Source organism: Microcebus murinus, chromosome 13 (genome assembly GCF_040939455.1).
Source record: "Microcebus murinus isolate Inina chromosome 13, M.murinus_Inina_mat1.0, whole genome shotgun sequence".
Taxonomy (NCBI): Eukaryota; Metazoa; Chordata; class Mammalia; order Primates; family Cheirogaleidae; genus Microcebus; species Microcebus murinus.
The window spans coordinates 2080610-2107691 of record NC_134116.1 but is presented as its reverse complement, the minus strand read 5'-3'; positions in this window follow the sequence as shown (position 1 = coordinate 2107691).

Genomic DNA, 27082 nt, shown 5'->3' with positions numbered 1-27082 from the left:
TGTGGAACTGGTTGTGTCCACTAACCCATGGGAGACAGGCAGGTAGGGCCCTGTGTGGAACTGGCTGTGTCCTCACACCCATGGGAGACGGACAGGTAGTGCGCTGTGGTCTTGGCTGTGTCCACTCACGCACGGGAGACGGAGAGGCACGGCGCTGTGTTGAACTGGCCATGTCCCTACATCCATGGGAGAAGAGCAGACAGGGCGCTGTGTGGAACTAGCTGTGTCCACTCACCCACGGGAGATGGGCAGGCACAGTGCTGTGTGTAACTGGCTGTGTCCACTCACCCAGTGGAGATGGCAGGCAGGTCACTGTGATGAATCTGCGTGTCCACACACCCAAGGGAGACGGGCAGGCTGGGTGCTGTGTGGAACTGGCTGTGTCCACACACGCAAGGGAGACGGGCAGGCAGGGTGCTGTGTTGAACTGGCTGTATCCACACACCCACGGGAGACGGGCAGGCACGGCGCTGTGTTCAACTGGCCGTGTCCTCACGCCATGGGGGACGGGCAGGCAACGCACTGTGTGGAACTGTCTGTGTCCATTCACCCACAGGAGACGGGCATGCTGGGTGCTGTGTGGAACTGGCTATGTCCACACACCCACGGGAGATGGGCAGGCAGGGCGCTAGGTGGAACTGGCTATGTCCACTCACTCACTAGAGACGGGCAGGCAGAGCGCTGTGTGGAACTAGCTGTGTCCACTCACCCAAGGGAGACGGGCAGTCACAGTGCTGTGTGTAACTGGCTGTGTCCACTCACCCACTGGAGATGACAGTCAGGGCGCTGTGTTGAACTGGCGTATCCACACACCCAAGGGAGACGGGCAGGCTGGGCACTGTGTGGAACTGGCTGTGTCCACACACCCATGGGAGACGGGTAGTCAGGGCCCTGTGTTGAACTGGGTGTGTCCACACAGCCACGGGAGACGGGCAGGCTGGGCACTGTGTGGAACTGGCCGTGTCCACACACCGATGTGAGACTGGCAGACAGGGCGCTGTGTGGAACTGGCTGTGTCCACTCACCCACGGGAGATGGGCAGGCAGGGTGCTGTGTGGAACTGGCTGTGTGCACTCCCCCACAGGAGACGGGCAGGCAGGGTGCTGTGTGGAACTGGTTGTTTTCATTCACCCATGGGAGACAGGCAGGCTCGGCACTGTGTGGAACTGGTTGTTTCCACTCACCCACAGGAGATGGGCAGGCAGGGCGCTGTTTGGAACTGGCTGTGTCCACTCACCCACGGGAGATGGGCAGGCAGGGCGCTGTTTGGAACTGGCCTTGTCCACTCACCCACGGGATACGGGCAGGCAGGGCGCTGTGTGGAACTTGCTGTGTCCACTCTGCCACTGGTGACGGAGAGACAGGGTGCTGTGTTGAACTGGCTGTATCCACTCACCCACTGGAGATTGGCAGGCTGGACGCTGTGTGGAACTGGCTGTGTCCAGACACCTACAGGAGACGGGCTGGAATTGCGTGGTGTGGAAATTGCTGTGTCCACACACCCACGGAAGACTTGGAGGCAGGGCGCTGAGTGGAACTGGCTGTTTCCACACACCCTAGGGAAACGGGCATGCAGGATGCTTTTTGGAAATGGCTGTGTCCACACATCCATGGGACACGGGCAGGCAGGGCGCAGTGTGGAACGGGTTGTGTCCACACACCCATGGGTTTGGGCAAGCTGGACGCTGTTTGGAACAGGCTTTGTGCACACACCCACTCGAGATGGGCACGCAGGGCGCTGTGTGGAACTGGCTATGTACACACACCCAAGGGAGATGGGCAGGCGGTACGCTGTGTGGAACTGGCTGTGTCCACACACCCACGGGAGACGGGCAGGCAGGGCATTGTGTGGAATGGTCTGTGTCCGCACACCTAAGGAGACGGGCAACCATGACTCTGTGTGGAAATACTGTGTCCACACACCCACGGGAGACCTTCAGGCAGGGTGCTGTGTGGAGATCGCTGTGTCCACGCAGCCACAGGAGATGGGAATACAGGGTGCTGTGTGGATATGACTGTGTCCACACACCCACGGGAGACGGGTACACAGTGCTCTGTGTGGATCTGGCTGTGTCCACGCACCCACCGGACATGGGCGAGCAGGACACGATGTGGAACTGGCAGTGTCCCCACACCCACGGGACACGGGCAGGCAGGGGGTTGTTTGGAACTGGCTGTGTCCACGCACCCACAGGAGATGGGCGCGCAGGGCATGTTGTGGAAATGGTTGTGTCCACACACCCACGGGAGACGGGCAGGCAGGGCGTTGTGTGGAACTGGCGGATTCCACACACCCATGGAGACGGGCATGACGGGTACAGTGTGTAACTGGTTGTGTCCACTCACACACAGCAGACGGGCTGGCAGGACGCTGGGTGGAACTTGTTGTGTTCACACACCCACAGGAGACAGACATGCAGGGCACTGTGTGGAACTGGCTGTGTCCACACACTCATGGTAGACGGGCAGGATTAGTGTTAGGGTTAGGGTGAGGGTGAGGGTGAGGGTGAGGGTTAGGGTTCGGGTTCGGGTTAGGGTTAGGGTGAGGGTGAGGGTGAGGGTTAGGGTTAGGGTAAGGGTGAGGGTGAGGGTTAGGGAGAGGGTCAGGGTCAGTGTTAGGTTTAGGGTCAGGTTCAGAGTTAGGGTCAGGGTCAGGGTCAGGGTCAAGGTTAGGATTAGGGTCAGGGTCAGGTTCTCGGTCAGGGTCAGGGTTAGGGTTAGGGTCAGGGTCAGGGTCTGGGTCAGGGTCAGGGTCAGGGTTAGGGTTAGGGTAAGGGTCAAGGTTAGGGCCAGGGTTAGGGTTAGGGTTTAGGTTTAGGGTCAGGGTTAGGGGTTATGGTAGGGTTAGTGTTAACATTAGGTGTAAGGTCAGGGTCAAGGTTAAGGTTAGGGTCAGGGTCAGGGTCAGGTTCAGGATCAGATTGAGAGTTAGGGTCAGGGTTAGGGTTAGGGTTGTGGTTAGGGTTAGTGTTGGGGTTAGGGTTAGGTTTGGGGTTAGGGTTGGGTTTGGGGTTAGGGTTGGGGTTAGGGTTAGGGTTAGGGTTTTGGTTAGGGTGGTTGTTAGGGTTAGGTTTAGGGTTAGGGTTAGGGTTGAGGTTAGGGTTAGGATTAGGTTTGGGGTTAGTGTTAGGTTTAGGGTTGGGGTTAGGGTTAGGGTTGGAGTTAGGGTTAGGGTTAGGGTTGTGGTTAGGGTTAGGGTTAAGGGTTATGGTTAGGGTTAGGGTTAGTGTAAGAGTTAGTGTTAGGGCTGTGTCCACTCACTCTCTGTAGATGGATAGGCAGGGCGCTGTGTGGAACTAGCTGTGTCCACTCACCCACGGGAGATGGGCAGGCAGGGCGCTGTGTGGAACTGGCTGTGTACACTCACCCACGGTAGATGGGCAGGCAGGGCGCTGTTTGGCACTGGCTGTGTCCACTCACACACTGGAGACGGGCAGTAGGGCGCTGTGTGAAAATGGCTGTGTCCACTCACCATCTGAATTTGGGCAGGTAGGGCCCTGTGTTGACCTGGCTATGTCCACACAGCCACGGGACCCCGGCAGGCAGGGCGTTTTGTGGAAGTGACTGTGTCCACTGACACAGGGTTCACGGACTGGCACTGCACTGTGTGGAACTTGCTGTGTCCACTCACCCATGGGAGATGGGCAGGTGGGGTGCTGTGTGGATCTGGCTGTGTCCACACACCCTTGGGATAAGGGCACGTTGGGTGCTGTGTGGAATTGGCTGTGTCCACACACCCACGGGAGATGGTCAGGTAGTGTGTGGTGTGGAACTGGCTGTATCTACGCACCCACAGGAGACGGGCGCGCAGGGCGTGTTTTGGATCTTGTTGTGTCCACACACCCACGAGAGACGGGCAGGCAGGGCGTTGTGTGGAACTGGCGGATTTCACACACCCACGGAGTCGGGCATGACGGGTACAGTGTGTAACTGGTTGTGTCCACTCACACACAGCAGACGGGCTGGCAGGACACTGGGTGGAACTCGCTGTGTTCACACACCCACGGGAGACAGACATGCTGGGCACTGTGTAGAACTGGCTGTGTCCACACACTTATGGTAGACGGGCAGGCAGGGTGCTTTGTGGAACTGGCTGTGTCCACACACCCACGGTAGACAGGCAGGGTTAGGGTTAGGGTAAGGGTTAGGGTTAGGGTTAGGGTTAGGGTTAGGGTTAGGTTGAGCGTTAGGGTTAGGGTTAGGGTTAGGGTGAGGGTAAGGGTGAGTGTTAGGGTTAGGGTAAGGGTGAGGGTTAGGATTAGGGTTAGGGTATGGGTTAGGGGTTAGGGTAGGGTTAGGGTTAGGTTTAGGGTTAGGGTTAGGGTTAGGGGTTAGGGTTAGGGTTAAGGTTAGTGTTAGGTTTAAGGGTTAGGGTTAGGGTTAGCGTTAGTGTTAGGGTGAAGGTTAGGGTTAGAGTCAGGGTGAGCATTAGGGTGAGGGTAAGGTCATGGTTAGGGTAAGGGTTGGGTCAGGGTTAGGATTAGGGTTAGGGTCAGGCTCAGTGTCCCGTTCTGGGTCAGGGTCAGGGTTAGGGTTAGGGTCTGGTTCAGGGTATGGTCAGGGTCAGGGTTATGGTCAGGGTCATGATCAGGGTTAGGGTTTGTGTCATTGTCAGGGTCAGGGTCAGCGTTAGGTTTATGGTCAATGTTAGGTTTAGGGTTAGGGTTAGGTTTAGGGTTAGGGTTAGGGTTAGTGTTTGGGTGAGAGTTAGGGTTAAGGTTAGGGTTAGGGTTAAGGGTTTTGGTTAGGGTTACGGTTAGGGTTAAGGGTTAGTGTTAGGGTTAGGGTTAGGGCTGTGTCCACTCACTCTGTGGAGACGGATAGGCTGGCGCTGTGTGGAACTAGCTTTGTCCACTCACCCACGGGAGACTGGCAGGCACAGTGCTTTGTGTAACTGGCTGTGTCCACTCACACATTGGAGACGTGCAGTCAGGGCGCTATTTGGAACTGGCTGTGTCCACTCACTCACCATTGACGTGCAGGCAGGGCACTGTGTAGAACTTGTTGTTTCCATACACCCATGGGAAACGGGCAGGAAGTGCACTGTGTTGACCTGGCTATGTCCACACACCCACAGGAGACGGTCAAGTAGTGTGCTGTGTTGAACCGGTTGTGTCCACACTCCCATGGGAGATGGGCAGGCAGGGCGCTGTGTGGAACTTGCTGTGTCCACTCTGCCGCTGGTGACAGACAGGCAGGGCGCTGTGTTGAACTGGCTGAATCCACTCAACCACGGGATATGGGCAGGCAGGGCGCTGTGTGGAACTTGCTGTGTCCACTCTGCCACTGGTGATGGAGAGGCAGGGTGCTGTGTTGAACTGGCTGTGTCCACTCACCCACTGGAGATTGGCAGGCTGGACGCTGTGTGGAACTGGCTGTGTCCAGACACCTACAGGAGACGGGCTGGAATTGCGCGGTGTGGAAATTGCTGTGTCCATACACCCACAGGAGACTTGGAAGCAGGGCGCTGAGTGGAACTGGCTGTTTCCACACACCCTAGGGAAACGGGCACGCAGGACGCTTTTTGGAAATGGCTGTGTCCACACATCCACGGGACATGGGCAGGCAGGGCGCAGTGTGGAACGGGTTGTGTCCACACACCCATGGGTTTGGGCAAGCTGGACGCTGTTTGGAACAGGCTTTGTCCACACACCCACGCGAGATGGGCAGGCAGGGCGCTGTGTGGAACTGGCTATGTACACACACCCAAGGGAGATGGGCAGGCGGTACGCTGTGTGGAGCTGGCTGTGTCCACACACCCACGGTAGACGGGCAGGGTGCTAGTTTGAACTGGCTGTGTCCACACACCCATGGGAGACGGGCAGGCAGGGCTCTATGTGGAATGGGCTGTGTCCACACACCTAAGGAGACGGGCAACCATGACTCTGTGTGGTAATACTGTGTCCACACACCCATGGGAGACAAGCAGGCAGGGTGCTGTGTGGAGATGGCTGTGTCCACGCAGCTACGGGAGATGGAAAGACAGGGTGCTGTGTGGACCTGGCTGTGTCCACGCACCCACCGTAGATGGGCGAGCAGGAAGCGATGTGGAACTGGCAGTGTCCCCACACCCACGGGACACGGGCAGGCAGGGGGTTGTTTGGAACTGGCTGTGTCCACGCACCCACAGGAGATGGGCGTGCAGGGCGTGTTGTGGAACTGGTTGTGTCCACACACGCATGGGAGATGGGCAGGCAGGGCGTTGTTTGCAACTGGCAGATTCCACACACCCACGGAGACGGGCATGACGGGTACAGTGTGTAACTGGTTGTATCCACTCACACACAGGAGACGGGCTTGCAGGACGCTGGGTGGAACTCGCTGTGTTCACACACCCACAGGAGACAGACATGCAGGGCACTGTGTGGAACTGGCTGTGTCCACACACTCATGGTGGACGGGCAGGGTTAGGGTTAGGTTTAGGTTTAGGTTTAGGGTTAGGGTTAGGGTTAGGGTGAGGGTGAGGGTTAGGGTTAGGTTTAGGGTTAGGGTTAGGGTGAGGGTGAGGGTTAGGGTTAGGGTTAGGGTCAGGGTTAGGGGTTAGTGTAGGGTTAGGGTTAGGGTTAGGATTAAGGGTTAGGGTTAGGGTTAGGGTTAGGGTGAGGGTGAGGGTGAGGGTTAGGGTGAGGGTTAAGGTTAGTGTGAGGGTGAGGGTTAGGGTGAGGGTGAGGGTCAGGGTTAGGGTTAGGATTAGGGTTAGGATCAGGGTTAGAGTTAGGTGTTAGGTTAAGGGTCTGGGTTAGGGGTTAGGGTAGGGTTAGTGTTAGGATTAGGGTTAAGGTCAGGGTCAGTGTTATGGTTAGCGTCAGGGTCAGGGTCTGAGTCATCGTCAGTGTTAGTGTGTGGGTTAGGGTCGGGGTTAGGGTTAGGGTTTGGCTTAGGGTTAGGGTTGGGATTAGGGTGAGGTTTAGGGTTGGGGTTGTGCCTGGGTTGGGGTTGGGGTTAGGGTTAAGGTTGGTGTTAGAGTTTTTGTTAGGGTTAGGGTTGGGGTTAGGGAGGGTGTAGGGTTAGGGTTAGGTTCGGGGTTATGGTTAGTGTTGGGGTTAGGGTTAGGTTTGGGGTTAGGGTCACGGTTATGGTTGGAGTTGGGGTTAGCATTGAGTTTGGGGTTAGGGTTAGGGTTGAGGTTATGGTTAGGGTTACGTTGGGGTTAGGGAGGGGGTTAGGGTTAGGGTTAGAGTTAGTGTTGGGGTTAGGGTTAGGGTTAGGGTTGGCGTTAGGTATAGGGTTAGGGTTAATGGTTGGTGTTCGGGTTAGAGTTAGGGTTAGAGTTAGGGTTAGGCCTGTGTCCTCTCACTCTCTGGAGAGGGATATGCAGGGTGCTGTGTCTAACTAGCTGTGTCCACTCACCTACGGGAGACAGGCAGGCACAGTGCTTTGTGTAACTGGCTGTGCCCACTCACCCTTTGGCGCCGGGCAGTCAGGGTGCTATGTGGAACAGGCTGTGTCCACTCACTCATGAGCGACGGGCAGGCAGGGCCCTGTGTGGAACTGGCTGTGTCCACTCCCCCAGGGGAGACGGGCAGGCAGGTTGCTGTTTGGAACTTGCTTTGTCTACTCACCCACGGGAGACGGGCACTCTGGACTCTGTATGGAACTGGCTGTGTCCAGACACCTACAGGAGACGGGCTAGAATTGCACGGTGTGGAAATTGCTGTGTCCACACACCCACGGGAGACTTGGCGGCAGAGCGCTGAGTGAAACTGGCTGTTTACACACACCCTAGGGAAACGGGCATGCAGGACGCTTTTTGGAAATGGCTGTGTCCTCACATCGACCGGACATGGGCAGGTAAGGCGCAGTGTGGTACGGGTTGTGTCCACACACCCATGGGTTTGGGCAAGCTGGACGCTGTTTGGAACAGGCTTTGTGCATACACCCACGTGAGATGGGCGGGCAGGGCGCTGTGGGGGACTGGCTATGTACACACACCCAAGGGAGATGGGCAGGCGGTACGCTGTGTGGAGCTGGCTGTGTCCACACACCCATGGGAGACGGGCAGGGTGCTAGTTTGAACTGGCTGTGTCCACACACCCATGGGAGATGGGCAGGCAGGGCACTATGTGGAATGGACTGTGTCCACACACCTAAGGAGACGGGCAACCATGACTCTGTGTGGAAATACTGTGTCCACACACCCACGGAAGACATGCAGGCAGGGTGCTGTGTGGAGATGGCTGTGTCCACGCAGCCATGGGAGATGGGAAGACAGGGTGCTGTGTGGATATGACTGTGTCCACACACCCACGGGAGACGGGTTCGCAGAGCTCTGTGTGGATCTGGCTGTGTCCACGCACCCACCAGAGATGGGTGAGCAGGACACGATGTGGAACTGGCAGTGTCCCCACACCCATGGGACACGGGCAGGCAGGGGGTTGTGTGGAACTGGCTGTTTCCACGCACCTACAGGAGACGGGTGCGCAGGGCGTGTTGTGGAACTGGTTGTGTCCACACACCCACGGGACACGGGCATGCGGGCGTTGTGTGGAACTGGCGGATACCACACACATTACGGAGACGGGCATGACGGGTACAGTGTGTAACTGGTTGTGTCCACTCACACACAGGACACGGGCTGGCAGGACGCTGGGTGGAACTCGCTGTGTCCACACATCCATGGTAGACGGGCAGGGTTAGGGTTAGGGTTAGGGTTAGGGTGAGGGTTATTGTTAAGGTTAGGGTTAGGGTTAGGGTTAGGGTTAAGGTCAGGGTTAGGGTTAGGGTTAGGGTGAGGGTGAGGGTGAGGGTTAGTGTTAGGGTGGGGGTTACGGTCAGGGTTAGGGTTTAGGGGTTATTGTAGGGTTAGGGTTAGGGTTAAGGCTTAGGGTAAGGGTTAGACTTAGGGTTAGGGTGAGGGTTAGGGTGAGGGTTAAGGTTAGGGTGATGGTGATATTTAGGGTGAGGGTCAGTGTCAGAATTAGCGTTAGGGTCAGGGTCAGGGTCAGGGTCAGGGTAAGGGTCAGGGTTAGGGCTAGGGTTAGGGTCAGGGTCTGGGTCAGGTTCAGGGTTAAGGTTTGGGTCAGGGTTATGGTCTGGGTCAGGGTCTGGGTCAGGGTTAGGGTCACGGTCATGGTCAGGGTTAGGTTTAGCGTCAGGGTCAGGGTCAGATCAGGGTTACGGTTAGTGTGAGTGTTAGTGTTAGGTTTAAGGTCAGGGTTAGGGTAAGGGTCAGGGTTAGGGTCAGTGTCAAGGTCAGGATAAGGGTCAGGGTTAAGGTTAGGGTCGGGGTTAGGGTTAGGGTTGGGGTTAGGGTTAGGGTTAGGGTTAGGGTTACGGTTGTTGTTAGGGTTAGGGTTAGGTTTGGGGTTAGGGTTAGGGTTGGGGATAGGGTTAAGTTTAGGGTTAGGGTTAGGGTTAGGGTCAGGGTCATGGTCAGGGTCAGGTTTAGGATTAGGTTTGGGGTTAGGTTTAGGGTTGGGGTTAGGATTAGGGTGGAGGTTAGAGTCAGGTTTAGGGTTGGAGTTGAGGGTAGGGTTTGGTTTGGGTTAGGTTTAGGGTTGAGCTCAGGTTTAGGGCTAGGTTTGGTGTTAGGGAGGAGGTTAGGGTTAGAGTTAGCTTTGATGTTAGGGTTAGTGTTAGGTTTAGAGTTAGGGTTGGGGTTAGGGTTAGGGTTAGGTTTGGGGTTAGGTTTAGAGTTAGGGTGGGGTTTAGGGTTAGGTTTAGGGTTAGGGTTAGGGTTAAGGGTTGGGTTTAGGGTTAGGTTTAGGGTTAAGGGTTAGGGTTAGGGTTGGGATAGGGTTAAGTTTAGGGGTAGGGTTAGGGTTAGGGTCAGGGTCATGGTCAGGGTCAGGGTTAGGGTTAGGTTTGGGGTTAGGGTTAGGGTTGGAATTGGATTAGAGTCAGGGTTAGTGTTAAGGGTTGGTTTTAGGGTTAGCGTTAGTGTTAAGGTTTAGGGTTAGGATTAGAGTTAGGGTTAGGGTTAGATTTAGGGCTGTGTCCACTCACTCTTTCGAGATGGATCTGCAAGGTGCTTTGTGGAACTAGCTGTGTCCACTCACCCACGGGAGACAGCCAGGCACAGTGCTTTGTGTAATTGGCTGTGTCCACTCACCCATTGGAGACGGGCAGTCAGGGCGCTATTGGATCTGGCTGTGTCCAATCACTCATGAGCGACGTGCAGGCTGGGCGCTGTATGGAAGTGGCTGTGTGCACTCCTCCAGGGGAGACGGCCCGGCACGGCGCTGTGTGGAACTAGCTGTATCTACTCACCAATGGGAGATGCGCAGGCAGTGTGCTGTGTGGAACTGGTTGTTTCCACACACCCACGGGAGACGGGCAGGCACGGCGCTGCATGGAACTTGTTGTTTCCACTCACCCATGGGAGACAGGCAACCAGGGCGCTGTGTGGAACTGGTTGTGTCCACTCACCCACGGGAGACGGTCAGGCACAGGCTTTGTTGAACTAGCAGTGTCCACTCACCCACGGGAGACGGGCAGGCAGGGCGCTGTGTGGAACTAGCTGTGCTCACTCACCCACGAGAGAACGGCAGGCACAGTGCTGTGTGTAACTGGCTGTGTCCACTCACCCACTGGAGACGGGCAGTCAGGGTGCTGTGTGGAATTGGCTGTGTCCACTCACCCAATGGAGATAACAGGCAGGGCGCTGTGTTGAACTGGCATGTTCACACACCCAAGGGAGACGGGCAGGCTGGGCGCTGTGTGGAACTGGCTGTGTGCACACACCCATGGGAGACGGGAAGACAGGGCGCTGTTTAGAACTGGGTGTGTCCACTCACCCACGGGAGATGGGCAGACAGGGTGCTATGTGGAACTGGCTGTGCCCACTTACCCACGTTAGACGGGCAGGTGGTGTGCTGTGTGGATTTGGCTGTGTCCACACACCCTTGGGAGACGGGCATGTTGGGTGCTGTGTGGAACTGGTTGTGTCCACACACCCATGGGATACGGGCATGTAGGCTGCTGTGTGGATCTGGCTATGTCCACACACCCACGAGAGACGGGCAGGTACAGCGCGGTGTGGAACTGGCTGTGTCCACTCACCCATGGAAGACTTACAGTTAGGGTGCTGTGTAGATCTGGCTGTGTCCACACACTCACGGGAGACGGGCAGGCAGAGCGCGGTTGGACTGGCTGTGTCCACACACCCACTGGAGACGGGCATGCTGTGTGCTGTGTGGACTGGCTGTGTCCAATCACCCTCGGGAGATGGGTAGGCAGGGCGCTGTGTTGTACTGACTGTGGCCACTTACCCATGGGTGACGGGCAGGCAGGGCGCTGTGTGGAACTGGCTGTGTGGAACCGGCTTTGTCCACTCACCCATGGGAGTCGGGCAGGTAGAGTGCTGTGTGGATCTGGCTTTGTCCACAAAACCATGGGAAACGGACAGAGAGGGCGAGGTGAGGAACTGGCTGTGTCCACTCACCCACGGGAGATGGGCAGGCACGGTGCAGTGTTTAACTGGCTGTGTCCACACACCCACGGACGATGGGCGGGCAGGGCACTGTGGGGAGCTGGCTGTGTCTACTCTCCCAGGGTGATGGGCAGGCAGGACGCTGTGTGAAACTTTCTGTGTCCACTCAACCACGGGAGACGGGCAGGCAGGGCGCTGTGTGGAACTGTCTGTATCCACTCACCCACGGGAGACTGGCAGGCAGGGCGCAGTGTTGAACTGGCTGTGCCTACTCACCCACGGGAGACGGGCAGGCACAGTGCTGTGTGTAACTGGCTGTGTCCACTCACCCAATAGAGATGGCAGGCAGGGCGCTGTGATGAACTGGCATGTCCACAGACCCAAGGGAGACGGGCAGGCTGGGCGCTGTGCGGAACTGGCTGTGTCCACACACCCAAGGGAGACAGGCAGGCAGGGTGCTGTGTTGAACTTGGTGTATCCACACACCCACGGGAGATGGGCAGGCAACGCGCTGTGTGGAATTGTCTGTGTCCACTCACCCACAGGAGACGGGCAGGCAGGGCGCTGTGTGGAATGGGCTGTGTCCCCACACCCACGGGAGACGGGCAGGCAGGGCGCTGTGTGAAATTGGCTGTGTGCACTCCCCCATGGGAGACGGGCAGGCACAGTGCTGTGTGGAACAGGCTGTGTCCACTCACCCACTGGAGATGGGCAGGCAAGGTGCTGTGTGGAACTGGTTGTTTCCACTCACCTACGGGAGATGGGCAGGCAGGGCGCTGTGTGGAACTGGCTGTGTCCACTCTCACAAGGGAGACGGGCAGGCATGGCGCTATGTTGAAATGGCTGTGTCCACTCGACCATGGAAGATGGGCAGGCAGGGCGCTGTGTGGAACTGGCTGTGTGGAACTGGCTTTGTCCACTCACCCATGGCAGACGGGAAGGTAGGGTGCTGTGTGGATCTGGCAGTGTCCACACACCCATGGGAAACGGGCAGGCAGGCCGCGGTGTGAAACTGGCTGTGTCCACTCACCCACGGGTAACGGGCAGGTACGGTGCGGTGTTTAACTGGCTGTGTCCACACACACATGGTAGATGGGCAGGCAGGGCACTGTGTGGAACAGGTTGTGTCTACTCACCCAGGGTGACGGGCAGGTAGGGTGCTGTGTGGAACTGTCTGTGTCCACTCACCCATAGGAGATGGGCAGGCAGGGCGCTGTGTTGAACATGCTGTGTCCACTGACCAACGGGAGACAGGCAGGCAGGGTGCTGTTTGGAACTGTCTGTGTCAACTCACCCACGGGAGTCTAGCAGGCAAGGCACTGTGTTGAACTGTCTGTGTCCACTCACCCACGGGAAATCGGCAGGAAGTGCGCTGTGTTGAACTGGCTGTTTCCACACACCCACGGGATACGGGCAGGAAGGGCGCTGTGTGGAACTGGCTGTGTCCACTCACTCTCTGGAGACGGGTAGGCTGGGCGCTGTGTGGAACTAGCTGTGTCAACTCACCCACGGGAGATGGGCAGGCACAGTGCTGTGTGTAACTGGCTGTGTCCACTCACCCAATGGAGATGGCAGGCAGGGTGCTGTGATGAACTGGCATGTCCACACACCCAAGGGATATGGGCAGGCTGGGCGCTGTGTGGAACTGGCTGTGTCCACACAACCACGGGAGACGGGCAGGCACGGTGCTGTTTTGGACTGGCCGTGTCCTCACACACACGGGATACATGCAGGCAAGGCGCAGTGTAGAACTGGCGGTGTCCACTCACCCACGGGAGACGGGCATGCTTGGTGCTCTGTGGAACTGGCTGTGTCTACTCACCCACGGGAGACGGGCATGTATCGCGCTGTGTAGAACTGTCTGTGTCCAGACACCCACGGGAGACGGGCAGGCAGGGTGCTGTGTGGAACTGGCTGTGTCCACTCAACCACGTGAGATGGGGAGGCAGGATGCTGTGTGGAAATGGCTGTGTCCACTCACCACCGGGAGACGTGAAGGCACGGTGCTCTGTGGAACGAGCTGTGTCCACTCACACATGGGAAACGAGAAGGCAGGGCGCTGTGTGGAACTGGCTGTGTCCATACACCCACGGGAGACGGGATGGCACAGCGCATTGTTGAACTGGCCGTGTCCTCATACGGGAGACGGGCAGGCAGGGCGCAGTGTTGGACTGGCAGTGTCCACTCACCCACGGTAGACGGGCAGGCAGGGCCCCTGTGGAACCGGCTGTGTCCACACACCCACGGGGGATGGGCAGGCCGGGCGCTGTGTGGATCTGGCTGTGTTCACACACACACGGGCGACCGGCATGCTGGGTGCTGTGTGGAACTGGCACTGTCCAGTCACCCATGGGAGATAGGAAGGCCGGGCACTGTGTGGAACTGGCTCTGTCCACTCACCCATGGGAGACAGGCAGGTACGGCCCTGTGTGGAACTGGTTGTGTCCACACACCCACGGGAGATGGGCAGGCCAGGCTCGGTGTGTATCTGGCTGTGTCCACACACCCATGGGAGACGGGCAGGCACGGCGCTGTGTGGAACTGGCTGTATCCACTCACCACGGGAGACGGGCAGGCAGGGCGCTGTGTTAAACTGGCTGTGTCCACACACCCACAGGAGACGGGGATGCTGGGTGCTGTGTGGAACTTGCTGTGTCCAGTCACCCACGGGAGACGGGCACGCAGGGCACTGTGTTAAACAGGCTTTGTCTACACACCCACGTGAAACGTGGCAGGGCACTGTGTGGAACTTGCTGTGTCCACTCACCCACAAAAGACGGGCTGGCAGGGCGCTGTGTTGAACTGGCGGTGTCAACTCACCCACGGGAGACGGGCAGGCACGGTGCTATGTGGAACTGGCTGTGTTGACTCACCCACGGGAGACGGGCAGGTAGGGTGCTGTGTTGAACTGGCTGTGTCCACTCACCCATAGGAGACGGGAAGGCAGGGCGCTGTGTGGAGCTGGCTATGTCCACTCACCCATCGGAGATGGGCAGGCAGGGCGCTGGGTTGAACTGGCTGTGTCCTCTCAGCCACGGGAGACGGGCAGGCACGAAGCTGTGTGGAACTGGCTGTGTCCACACACCCACGGGAGACGGACTGGCAGGGCGCGGTGTGGATCTGGCTATGTCGACACACCCACGGGAGACGGGCTGGCACGACGCTGTGTGGATCTGGCTGTGTCCAGTCACCCACGGGAGACGGGCAGGCAGGGCGCCGTGTGGAACTGGCTGTGTACACACACCCACGGGAGATGGGCAGGTACTGCGCAGTGTGGAACTGGCTGTGACCACTCACCCATGGTAAACGGGCAGGCATGGCGCTGTGTGGAACTGGCAGTGTCCACACACCCATGGGTGATGGGCTGGCACGTCGCATTGTTTTTTGTTTTTTTTTTCTTTTGCTACATTCTTCACATTTGTATATGTCGCATTGTTTAACTGGCCGTGTCCTCACCCCCACGGGAGACGGGAAGGCAGGGCGCTGTGTGGAACTGGCTGTGTACACTCACCCACGGGAGACGGGCAGGTAGGGCGCTGTGTAGAACTGGCCTTGTCCACTGACCCACGGGAGATGGACAGGCCTGACGTTGTTTGGAATTGGCTGTGTCCACACACCCATGGGAGACGGGCTGCCAGGGTGCTGTTTGGAAACGGCTATGTCCACACACCCATGGGAGATGTGCAGACAGGGCATTGAGTGGAACAGGCTGTGTCCACTCACCCACCGGAGACGGGCAGGCAAGGCGCTATGTGGATCTGGCTGTGTCCACTCACCCACCGGAGATGGGCAATCACGGCACTGTGTGAATCTGGGTGTGTCCACTCACCCACGGGACACTGGCAGTCAGGACGCTGTGTTACTGGCTGTGTCCACACACCCACTGGAGACGGGCAAGCAGGGTGCTGTGGTGAACTGGCTATGTCCACACACCCACGGGAGACGGGCAGGCGGGGAGCATTGTGGAACTGGCTGTGACACACACCCACGGAAGACGGGCAGGCACGGCGCTGTGTGGAACTCGCTGAGTCCACTCACCCACTGGAGATGGGCATACAGGGCTCTGTGTGGAACTGGCTGTGTCCACTCACCCATGGTAATTGGGCCGCACAGCGCTGTGTGTAATTGGAAGTGTCCACTCACCCACGGGAGATGGGCAGGCAGGGCTCTGTGTAACTGGCTATCTCCACACACCCACTGGAGACAGACAGGCAGGGTGCTGTGTGGAACTGGCTGTGTCCACTACCCACAAGAGATGGGCAGGCAGGACGCTGTGTTTACTGGCCGTGTCCACACACCCATGGGAGATGGGCAGGCAGGGCGCTATGTGGAACTGGCTGTGTCCAGTCACACATGGGAGATGGGCAGGTAGGGCGATGTGTGGAACTGGCTGTGTCCACATACCCACGGTAGACGGGCAGGCAGGGTGCTGTGTTTAACTGGCCGTGTCCAAAAACCCATGAGAGACGGTCAGGCAGGGCCTTGCTTGGAACTGGCTGTGTCCACTCACCCACGGGAGACAGACAGGCACAGTGCTGTGTGTAACTGGCTGTGTCCACTCACCCATTGGAGATGGGCAGTCAGGGCGCTATGTGGAACTGGCTGTGTGCACTCACTCACAAGAGATGGGCAGTCAGGGCGCTGTGTGGAACTGGCTGTGTCCACTCCCCCAGGGCAGAGGGGCAGGCAGGGCGCTGTGTGGAACTGGCTGTGTCCACTCACTGATGGGAGATGGGCAGGCAGGGTGCTGTTTGGAACTGGTTGTTTCCACACATCAACGGTAGATGGGCAGGCACGGCGCTGTGTGGAACTGGTTGTTTCCACTCACCGATGAAAGACGGGCAGGCAGGGCACTGTCCGGAACTGGCTGTGTCCACTCCCCCAGGGGAGAAGGGCAGGCACGGCGCTGTGTGGAACTGACTGTGTCTACTCACCAACGGGAGATGGGCAGGCAGGGTACTGTGTGGAACTGGTTGTTTCTACACACCCACGGGAGACGGGCAAGCACGGCGCAGTGTGGAACTGGTTGTTTCCACTCACCCATGAAAGATGGGCAGGCAGGGCGCTGTGTGCACTGGCTGTGTCCACACACCCACGGGAGATGGGCAGGCAGGGCGCTGTGTGGACTGGCTGTGTCCACACACCCACGGGAGACGGGCAGGCAGGGCGCTGTGTGGACTGGCTGTGTCCACACACCTACGGGAAATGGGGAGTCAGGTCGCTGTGTTGAACTGGCTGTGTCCACTGACCAACGGGAGAAAATCACGCACGGTGCTTTGTTGAATTGGCCGTGTTATCACACCCACGGGAGATGGGCAGGCAGGGCGTTGTGTGGACCTGGCTTCGTCCACACACCCACGGGAGTCAGGCAGGCAGGGCGCTGTGTGGAATTGGCTGTGTCCACACACCCACGGGAGACGGGCAGGCAGGGCGCTGTGTGGAACTGGCTGTGTACACTCACCCACGGGAGACGGGCAGGCAGGGCGCTGTGTGGAACTGGCTATGTCCACTCACCCACGGGAGAAGGGCAGGCAGGGTGCTGTGTTCAACTGGCCGTGTCCTCACATCCACGGGAGACGGGCAGGCAGGGCACTGTGTGGAACTGGTGTGTCCACTCACCGACAGGAGACGGACAGGCAGGCACTTTGTGGAACCGGCTGTGTCCATTCACTCACTGGATAATGGCAGGCAGGGCGCTGTGTGGAACTAGCTGTGTCCACTCACCCACGGGAGACGGGCAGGCATGGCGCTGTGTGGAACTGACTGTGTCCACTCACCCACTGGAGACGGGCACTCAGGGCGCTCTGTGGAAATGGCTGTGCCCACTCACCATCTGAAGATGGGCAGGCAGGGAGCTGTGTTGAATTGGCTGTGTCCACACAGCCACGGGAGACGTGCAGGCAGGGTGCTGTGTGGAACAGACTGTGTCAACACACCACGGGAGATGGGCAAGCATGGCGCTGTGTTGACTGGCTGTGTCCACACACCCACGGGAGACGGGTAGGTAGGGCGCGGTGTGGACCTGGGTGTGTGAACTCACCCAGGGGAGAAGGGCTGGCAGGGTGCTGTGTTGAACTTGATGTGTCCACTCACCCACGGGAGATGGGCAGGCAGGGTGCTGTGTGGAACTGTTGTGTCCACTCACCCATGGGAGACGGGCAGGCAGTGCGCTGTGTTGAACTCGCTGTGTCCACACACCCACGGGAGACGGTCAGAAAGGGCGCTGTGTGGAACTGGCTGTGTCCACTCACTCTCTGGAGACGGACAGGCAGGGTGCTGTGTGGAACTAGCTGTGTCCACTCACCCACGGGAGACAGGCAGGCACAGCTCTGTGTGTAACTGACTATGTCCACTCACCCATTGGAGACGGGCAGTCAGGGTGCTATGTGGAACTGGCTGTGTCCACTCACTCACAAGAGACCGGTAGGCAAGGCGCTGTGTGGAACTGGCTGTGTCCACTCCCCCAGGGCAGAGGGGCAGGCACGGCACTGTGTGGACTTGCTGTGTCCACTCAACGACGGGAGATGGGCAGGCAGGGTGCTGTTTGGAACTAGTGGTTTCCACACATCCACGGTAGACGGGCAGGCAGGGCGCTGTGTGGAACTGGCTGTGTCCACTCACCCACGGGAGATGGGCAGGCAGGGGCTGTGTTGAACTAGCTGTGTCCACTCACCCACTGGAGACGACCAGGCAGGGCGCTGTGTTGAACTGGCTGTGTACACTCACCCACGGGAGAAGGGCAGGCACGGCGCTGTGTTCAACTGGCTGTGTCCACTCACCCACGGGAGAAGGGCAGGCACGTCGCTGTGTTCAACTGGCCGTGTCCTCACACCCAAGGGAGACGGGCAGGCAGGGAGCTGTGTGGAACTGGCTGTGTCCACTCACCCACCGGAGATGGGCAGGCAGAGGCTGTGTTGAACTAGCTGTGTCCACTCAACCACGGGAGACGGGCAGGCAGGATGCTGTGTGGAACTGGCTGTGTACACTCACCCATGGGAGATGGGCAGGCACAGCACTGTGTGGAACTGGCTGTGTACAGTCACCCACGGGAGACTGGCAACCACGGCGCTGTGTGGATCTGGCTTGTCCACTCACCCACGGGAAATGGGCAGGCAGGGCGCTGTGTGGAACTCGCTGTGTCCACTCACACATGGGAGATGGACTGGCACGGCGCTGTGTGGAACTGGCTGTGTCCACTCACCCACGGGAGACAGGCAGGTGGGGTGCTGTGTGGAACTGGCTGGGTCCACACACCCACGGGAGACGGGCAGGCAGGGCATTGTGTTGAATTGGCTGTGTCCACACAGCCACGGGTGACGAGCAGGCAGGGTGCTGTGTGAAATGGGATGTGTCCACACACCCACGGGAGACGGGTAGGTAGGGTGCAGTGTGGACCTGGCTGTGTCCACAGACCCACGGGAGATGGACAGGCATGGCACTGTGTTTAACTGGGTGTGTACACACTGTCACCAGAGACGGGGAGTCAGGTCGCTGTGTTGAACTGGCTATGTCCAGTGACCCACGGGAGAAATCACGCATGGTGCTGTGTTGAACTGGCTGTGTTATCACACCCACGGGAGACAGGCAGGCAGGGCGCTGTGTGGAACTGGCTTCGTCCACACACCCACGGGAGTCAGGCAGGCAGGGCTCTGTGGAACTGTCTGTGTCCACACACCCACGGGAGACGGGCAGGCACGGCGCTGTGTTGAACTAGGCGTGTCCTGACACCTACGGGAGACAGGCATGTTGGGCGCTGTGTGGAATTGGCTGTTTCCACACACCCACGGGAGACTGGCAGGCAGGGCGCTGTGTGGAACTGGCTGTGTACACTAACCCACGGGTGACGGGCAGGCAGGGTGCTGTGTGGAACTGGCTGTGTCTGCTAACCCACGGAAAAGGGGCAGACACGGTGCTGTGTGGAACTGCCTGTGTCCACACACCCACAGGAGACGGGCAGGCAGAGTGCTGTGTGGAACTTGCCATGTCCACTCACCCATGGGAGACGGGCAGGCAGGGCGCTGTATTGAACTGGCTGTGTCCACTCACCCACGGGAGAAGGGCAGGCATGGCGTTGTGTTCAACTGGCCGTGTCCTCACACCCACGGGAGAAGGGCAGGCAGGGCGCTGGGTGGAACTGGCTTGTCCGCTCACCCACAGGAGACGGGCAGGCAGGGTGCTTTGTGGAACTGGCTGTGTCCACTCACTCACTGGAGAACGGCAGACAGGGCACTGTGTGGAACTAGCTCAGTTCACACACCCACGGGAGACAGGCAGGCATGGCGCTGTGTGGATCTGGCTGTGTCCACTCACCCACTGGAGATGGGCAGTCAGTGCGCTGTGTGGAAATGGCTGTGTCCACTCACCCTCTGAAGATGGGCAGGCAGGGCGCTGTGTTGACCTGGCTATGTCCACACACCCATGGGAGACAGGCATACAGGGCTCTGTGTGGAACTGGCTGTGTTCGATCACCCACAAGAGACGGGGAGGCTGGGTGCTATGTGGAAATGGCTGTGTCCACACACTCAAGGGAGACGGAAGACAGGGTGCTGTGTGGAACTGGCTTTGTCCACTCACCCACGGGAGACGGGCCACCAAGGTGCTGTGTGGAACTGGCTGTGTCCACTCACACACGGGAGACAGGAAGGCAGGGCGTTGTGTGGAACTGGCTGTGTCCACACACCCACGGGAGACGGGCAGGCAGGGTACTGTGTGGAACTGGCTGTGTCCACAAACACACGGGTGACAGGCAAGTAGGGCGCTGTGTGGAACTGGCTGTGTCCACTCACCCCCTGGAGAACGGCAGGTAGGGTGCTGTGTGGACCTGGCTGTCTCCACTCACACACGGGAGATGGGCAGGCACGGCGCTGTGTGGAATAGGCTGTGTCCACTAACCCACTGGAGACGGGCAGGCAGGTCACTGTGTGGTACTGGCTGTTTCCACACACCCACGGGAGACTAGCAGAAATGGCACTGTGTGGAACTGGCTGTGTCCACTACCCCACGGGAGATGGGCAGGTAGGGCGCTGTGTGGAACTGGCTGTGTCCACTCACCCACTGGAGACGGGCAGGCAGGGCCCTGTGTGGAACTGGCTGTGTCCTCACACCCACAGGAGACGGACAGGTAGGGCGCTGTGGTCCTGGCTGTGTCCACTCACCCACGGGAGACAGGCGGGCTGGGTGCTGTGTGGAAATGGCTGTGTACACTCTGCCACTAGAGGCGGGCAGGCAGAGCGCTGTGTTGAACTGGCTGTGTCCACTCACCCAAGGGAGATGGGTAGTCAGGATGCTGTGTGGAACTGGCTCTGTAGACTCACCCATGGGAGACGGGCAGGCATGGTACTGTGTGGAACTGGCTGTGTCTACTCACCCACGGGAGTCGGGCAGGCACGGAGCTCTGTGGATCTTGCTGTGTCCACTCACCCATGGTAGATGGGCAGGCAGTGCGCTGTGTGGAACTGGCTTGTCCACTCACCCACGGGAGATGGACTGGCACGGCGCTGTGTGAAACTTGCTGTGTGCACTCACCCACAGGAGAAGGGCTGGGAGGGTTCTGTGTGGATCTGGCCGTGTCCACACACCCTTGGGAGACGGGAATGCTGGGCACTGTGTGGAATTGGCTGTGTCCACACACCCACAGGAGACGGGCAGGTAGGGTGCTGTGTGGATCTGGCTGTGTCCACACATCCACGGGGGACGGGCAGGGATGGCGCGGTGTAGAACTGGCCGTGTCCACTCACCCATGGAAGACTGGCAGGTATGCTGCTTTGTGGATCTGGCTGTGTCCACATACTCACGGGATACGGGCAGGCAGGGCGAGGTGTTGGACTGGCTGTGTCAACACACTCACAGGAGATGGGCATGCTGGGTGCTGTGTGGACTAGCTGTGTCCACTCACCTTTGAATGAAGGAAAGGCAGGGCGCTCTGTGGTACTGGCTGTGGCCACTTACCCAAGGGAGAGGGGCAGGCAGGGCGCTGTGTGGATCTGCCTGTGTGGAACTGGCTGTGTCCACTCACCAACGCAATCGGGCAGGCAGGGCGCTGTGTTGAACTGGCCGTGTGCACACACCAATGGGAGATGGGCAGACAGTGCGCTGTGTGGAACTGGCTGTGTTGAACACACCCATGGGAGACGGGCAGGCAGGGCACTGTTTGGAACTGGCTGTGTCCACTCAGCAACGGGAGACGGGCAGGCAGGGCGCTGTGTGGAACTGGCTGTGTCCACTCCCCCATGGGATACAGGCAAACAGGGCACTGTGTGGAACTGGCTGTGTCCACACACCCATGGGAGACGGTCAGGCAGGGCACTGTGTGGAACTGGGTGTGTCCAATCACCCACGGCAGACGGGCAGGCAGGGTGCTGTGTTGAATTGGCCGTGTCCACACACCGATGAGAGACGGGCACACAGGGCGCTCTGTGGAACTGGCTGTGTCCACACACCCACGGGAGACGGGCAGACACAGTGCTGTGTGTAACTGGCTGTGTCTACTCACCCAATGGAGACGGGCAGTCAGGGCGCTGTGTGGAACTGGCTGTGTCCACTAACCCACTGGAGTTGGCAGGCAGGGCGCTGTGTTGAACTGGCGTGTCCACACACCCATGGGATACGGGCAGACAGGGCCCTGTGTTGAACTGGCCATGTCCACACACCGATGTGAGATGGGCAGACAGGGTGCTGTGTGGAACTGGCTGTGTCCACACACCCATGGGAGACGGGCAGGCAGGTCGCTGTGTGGAACTGGCTGTGTCCACTCACCCACGGGAGATAGGCAGGCAGGGTGCTGTGAGGAACTGGTTGTTTCCATTCACCCACAGGAGACGGGCAGGCACGACGCTATGTGGAACTGGCTGTGTACACTCTGCAAGTGGAGACGGGCAGGCAGGATGCTGTGTTGAAATGGCTGTGTCCACTCACCCATGGAAGATGGACAGGCAGGGCGCTGTGTGGAACTGGCTGTGTGAAACTGGCTTTGCCCACTCACCCATGGGAGACGGGCTGGTAGGGTGCTGTGTGGATCTGGCTGAGTCCACACACCCATGGGAAACAGGCAGGCAAGGCGCGGTGTGAAACTGGCTGTGTCCACTCACCCACGGACAACGGGCAGGTACGGTGCTGTGTTTAACTGGCTGTGTCCACACACACACAGGAGATGGGGAGGCAGAGCACTGTGTGAAACACGCTGTGTCTACTCACCCAGGGTGACGGGCAGTTTGGGCGCTGTGTGGAACTGTCTGTGTCCACTCAACCACAGGAGACGGGCAGGCAGGGTGCTGTGTTCAACTTGCTGTGTCCACTGACCAATGGGAGACGGGCAGGCAGGATGCTGTTTGGAACTGTCTGTGTCCACTCACCCACGGGAGACTGGCTGGCAAGGCGCTGTGTTGAACTGGCTGTGTCCACTCACCCACGGGAAACGGGCAGGAAGTGCGCTGTGTTGAACTGGCTATGTCCACACACCCACGAGAGACGGGAAAAAAGGGCGCTGTGTGGAACTGGCTATGTCCACTCACTCTCTGGAGATGGGTAGGCAGGGCACAGTATGGAACTAGCTGTGTCCACTCACCCACGGGAGACGGGCAGGCACAGTGTTGTGTGTAACAGGCTGTGTCCATTCACCCAATGGAGATGGCAGGAAGGTCGCTGTGATGAACTGGCCTGTCCACACACCCAAGGAAGACGGGCAGGCTGGGCGCTGTGTGGAAATGGCTGTGTCCACACACCCAAGGGAGACAGGCAGGCAGGGTGCTGTTTGGAACTGGCTGTGTCCACTCAGCCACGGGAAACGGGCCGGCAGGGCGCTGTGTTGAACTGGCTGTGTGCACTCCCCCACAGGAGACGGGCAGGCACGGTGCTGTTTGGAACTGGCAGTGTCCACTCACCCATGGGAGACGGGCAGGTAGGGTGCTGTGTGGAAATGGCTGTGTCCACTCACTCTCTGGAAACGGGCAGGCAGAGCGCTGTGTGGAACAAACTGTGTCCACTCACCCACGGGAGACGGGCAGGCACAGCGCTGTGTGTAACTGGCTCTGTCCACTCAACCACTGGAGACAGGCAGTCAGGGCGCTGTTTGGAACTGGCTGTGTACACTCACCCAGTGGAGATGGGCAGGCAGGGCGCTGTGTTGAACTGTGTGTGCACACGCCCATGGGACTCGGGCATAGAGGGCGCTGTGTGGAACTGGCTGTGTCCACTCACCCACAGAAGACAGTCAGGCAGGGCGCTCTGTTGAACTCGCCGTGTCCACACATCGATGGGAGACGGGCAGACAGGGCGCTGTGTGGAACTGGCTGTGTCCACTCACCTACAGGAGACGTGCAGGCAGGGCGCAATGTGGAACTGGGTGTGTCCACTCTCCCAAGGGAGACGGTCAGGCACGCCTCTGTGTGGAACTGTCTGTGTCCACTAACCCACGGGAAATGGGCAGGAAGTGCGCTCTGTAGAACTGGCTATGTCCACACACCCACGGGAGATGGGCAAGTAGTGGGCTGTTCAACACTCCCACGGGAGACCGTCACGCTGGGCGCTGTGTTGAACTGGCTGTGTCCACTCTCCGACAAGAAATGGGCAAGAAGTGCGCTGTGTTGAACTGGCTGTGTCCACACACCCACGGGAGATGGGCAGACAGGGCGCTGTGTGGAACTAGCTGTGTCCACTCACCCACTGTAGATGGGCAGGCACACTCATGGGAGATGGGAAGACAGGGCGCTGTTTGGAACTGGGTGTGTCCACACAAGCACGGGAGATGGGCAGGCAGGGCGCTGTGTAGAACTGGCTGTGTCCACTCACCCACGGGAGATGGGCCGACAGGGTGCTGTGTGGAACTGGCTGTGTCCACACACCCATGGGATACGGGCAGGCAGGGCGATGGATGGAACTGGCTGTGTCCACTCACCCACGGGAGATGGGCAGGCAGGGCGCTGTGTTGAACTGGCTGTGTCCACACACCCAAGGGAGACGGGCATCCTGGGTGCTGTGTGGACTGGCTGTGTCCACTCACCCTCGGGAGACGGGCAGGCAGGGCGCTGCATGGAACTGGCTGTGTGGAACTGGCTGTGTCCACTCACCCGTTGGAGACGGGCAGGTAGGGTGCTGTGTGGATCTGGCTGTGTCCACATACCCATGGGAAACGGGAAGGCAGGGCGTGGTGTGGAACTGGCTGTGTCCACTCACCCACGGGAGCCAGGCAGGCAGGGCTCTGTGTGGATCTGGCTGTGTGTACACACCCACGGGAGATGGGCAGGCAGGGCACTGTGTGGAACTGGCTGTGTCTACTCACCCAGGGTGACGGGCAGGCAGGCGCTCTGTGGAACTGTCTGTGTCCACTCACCCACGGGAGACGGGCAGGCAGGGCGCTGTGTGGAACTGGCTGTGTCCACTCAGCAATGGGAGACGGGCAGGCAGGGCACTGTGTGGAACTGGGTGTGTCCAATCACCCACGGCAGACGGGCAGGCAGGGTGCTGTGTTGAATTGGCCGTGTCCACACACCGATGAGAGACGGGCACACAGGGCGCTGTGTGGAACTGGCTGTGTCCACACACCCACAGGAGACGGGCAGACACAGTGCTGTGTGTAACTGGCTGTGTCTACTCACCCAATGGAGACGGGCAGTCAGGGCGCTGTGTGGAACTGGCTGTGTCCACTAACCCACTGGAGTTGGCAGGCAGGGCGCTGTGTTGAACTGGCGTGTCCACACACACAAGGGAGACGGGCAGGCTGGGCGCTGTGTGGAACTGGCTGTGTCCACACACCCATGGGAGACGGGCAGACAGGGCCCTGTGTTGAACTGGCTATGTCCACACACCGATGTGAGATGGGCAGACAGGGTGCTGTGTGGAACTGGCTGTGTCCACACACCCACGGGAGACGGGCAAGCAAGGCGCTGTGTTTAACTGGCTGTGTCCACTCACTCACTGGAGACAGGCAGACAGGGCGCTGTGTGGAACTGTCTGTGTCCACACACCCATAGGAGACATGCAGACAGGGCGCTGTGTGGAACTGGCTTTGTCCACTCACCCATGGGAGAAGGGCAGGCAGGCCGCTGTGTTAAAATGGCTGTGTCCACACACACACAGGAGACGGGCAGGCAGGGCCCTGTGTTGAACTGGCTGTGTCCACTCACATATAGAAGACAGGCAGGCTGGGTGCTGTGTGGAACTGGCTGTGTCCACACAACCACGGGAGACGGGAGGCACGGTGCTGTGTTGGACTGGCTGTGTCCTCACTCCCACGGTAGACATGCAGGCAGGACGGTGTGTGGATCTGGCTGTTTGCACACACCAACGGGAGACTGGCAGGCAGGGCGTGGTGTTGGACTGGCTGTGTCCACACACCCACAGGAGACTGGGGCAGCAGGGCGCAGTGTGGATCTGGCTATTTCCACACACCCACGGGAGACGGGCAGGCACGGTGCTGTGTGGATCTGGCTGTGTCCACTCACCCACAGGAGACAGAAAGTCAGGGCACCATGTGGAACTGATTGTGTCCACACACCCACGGGAGACGGGCAGCAGGGTGCAGTGTGGATCTGGCTATTTCCACACACCCACGGGAGACGGGCAGACACAGTGCTGTGTGGATCTGGCTGTGTCCACTCACCCACAGGAGACGGAAAGTCAGGGCGCCATGTGGAACTGACTGTGTCCACACACCCACGGGAGACAGGCAGGCAGGGCAGTGTGTGGAACTGGCTGTGTCCACACACCCACGACTGACGGGCAGGTACGGCGCTGTGTGGAACTGGCAGTGACCACTGCCCCATGGGAGAGGGGCAGGCAGGGCGCTATGTGGAACTGGCTGTGTCCACTCACTCAGCAGAGAAAGGCAGGCTAGGCACTTGTGGTATTGGCTGTGTCCACACACCCACGCGAGACGGGTAGGAACGGTGCTGTGTGGAACTGGCTGTGTCCACTCACCCACGGGAGACAGGCAGGCACGGCGCTGTATGTAACTGGTTGTGTCCACTCACCCATTGGAGACATGCAGTCAGGGCGCTGTGTGGAACTGGCTGTGTCCACTCAACCACAGGAGACAGGCAGGCCGGGCGCTGTGTTGAACAGGCTGTGTCCACACACCTACGGGAGATGGGGAAGCTGGGCACTGTGTTGAACTCGCTGTGTCCACAGACCCACGAGGGACGGGCATAGAGGGCACTGTGTGGAACTGGCTGTGTCCACTCACCCTCGGAAGACGGGCAGGCAGGGCGCTGTGTTGACCTCGCCGTTGCACAACCCATGGGAGTCGGGCAGACAGGGCACTGTGTGGAACTGGGTGTGTCCACTCACCCATGGGAGACGGGAAGGCAGGGTGCTGTGTTTAACTGGCCGTGTCCACACACCCATGGGATATGGGAAGGGAGGGCCCTGTGTGGAACTGGCTGTGTCCACTCATCCAAGGTAGATGGGCAGGCAGGGCGCTGTGTGGAATTGGCCATGTCCACACACCCATAGGAGACGTGCAGACAGGGTGCTGTGTGGAACTGGCTGTGTCCACTCACCCACGGGAGACGGGCAGGCAGGGCGGTGTGTGGAACTGGCTGTGTCCGCACACTCACGACTGATGGGCAGGTACGGCGCTGTGTGGAACTTGCTGTGACCACTCACCCACAGGAGAGGGGCAGGTAGGGCGCTATGTGGAACTGGCTGTGTCCACTCACTCAGCGGAGAAGGACAGGCTGGGCACTGTGTGGAACTAGCTGTGTCCACTCACCCATG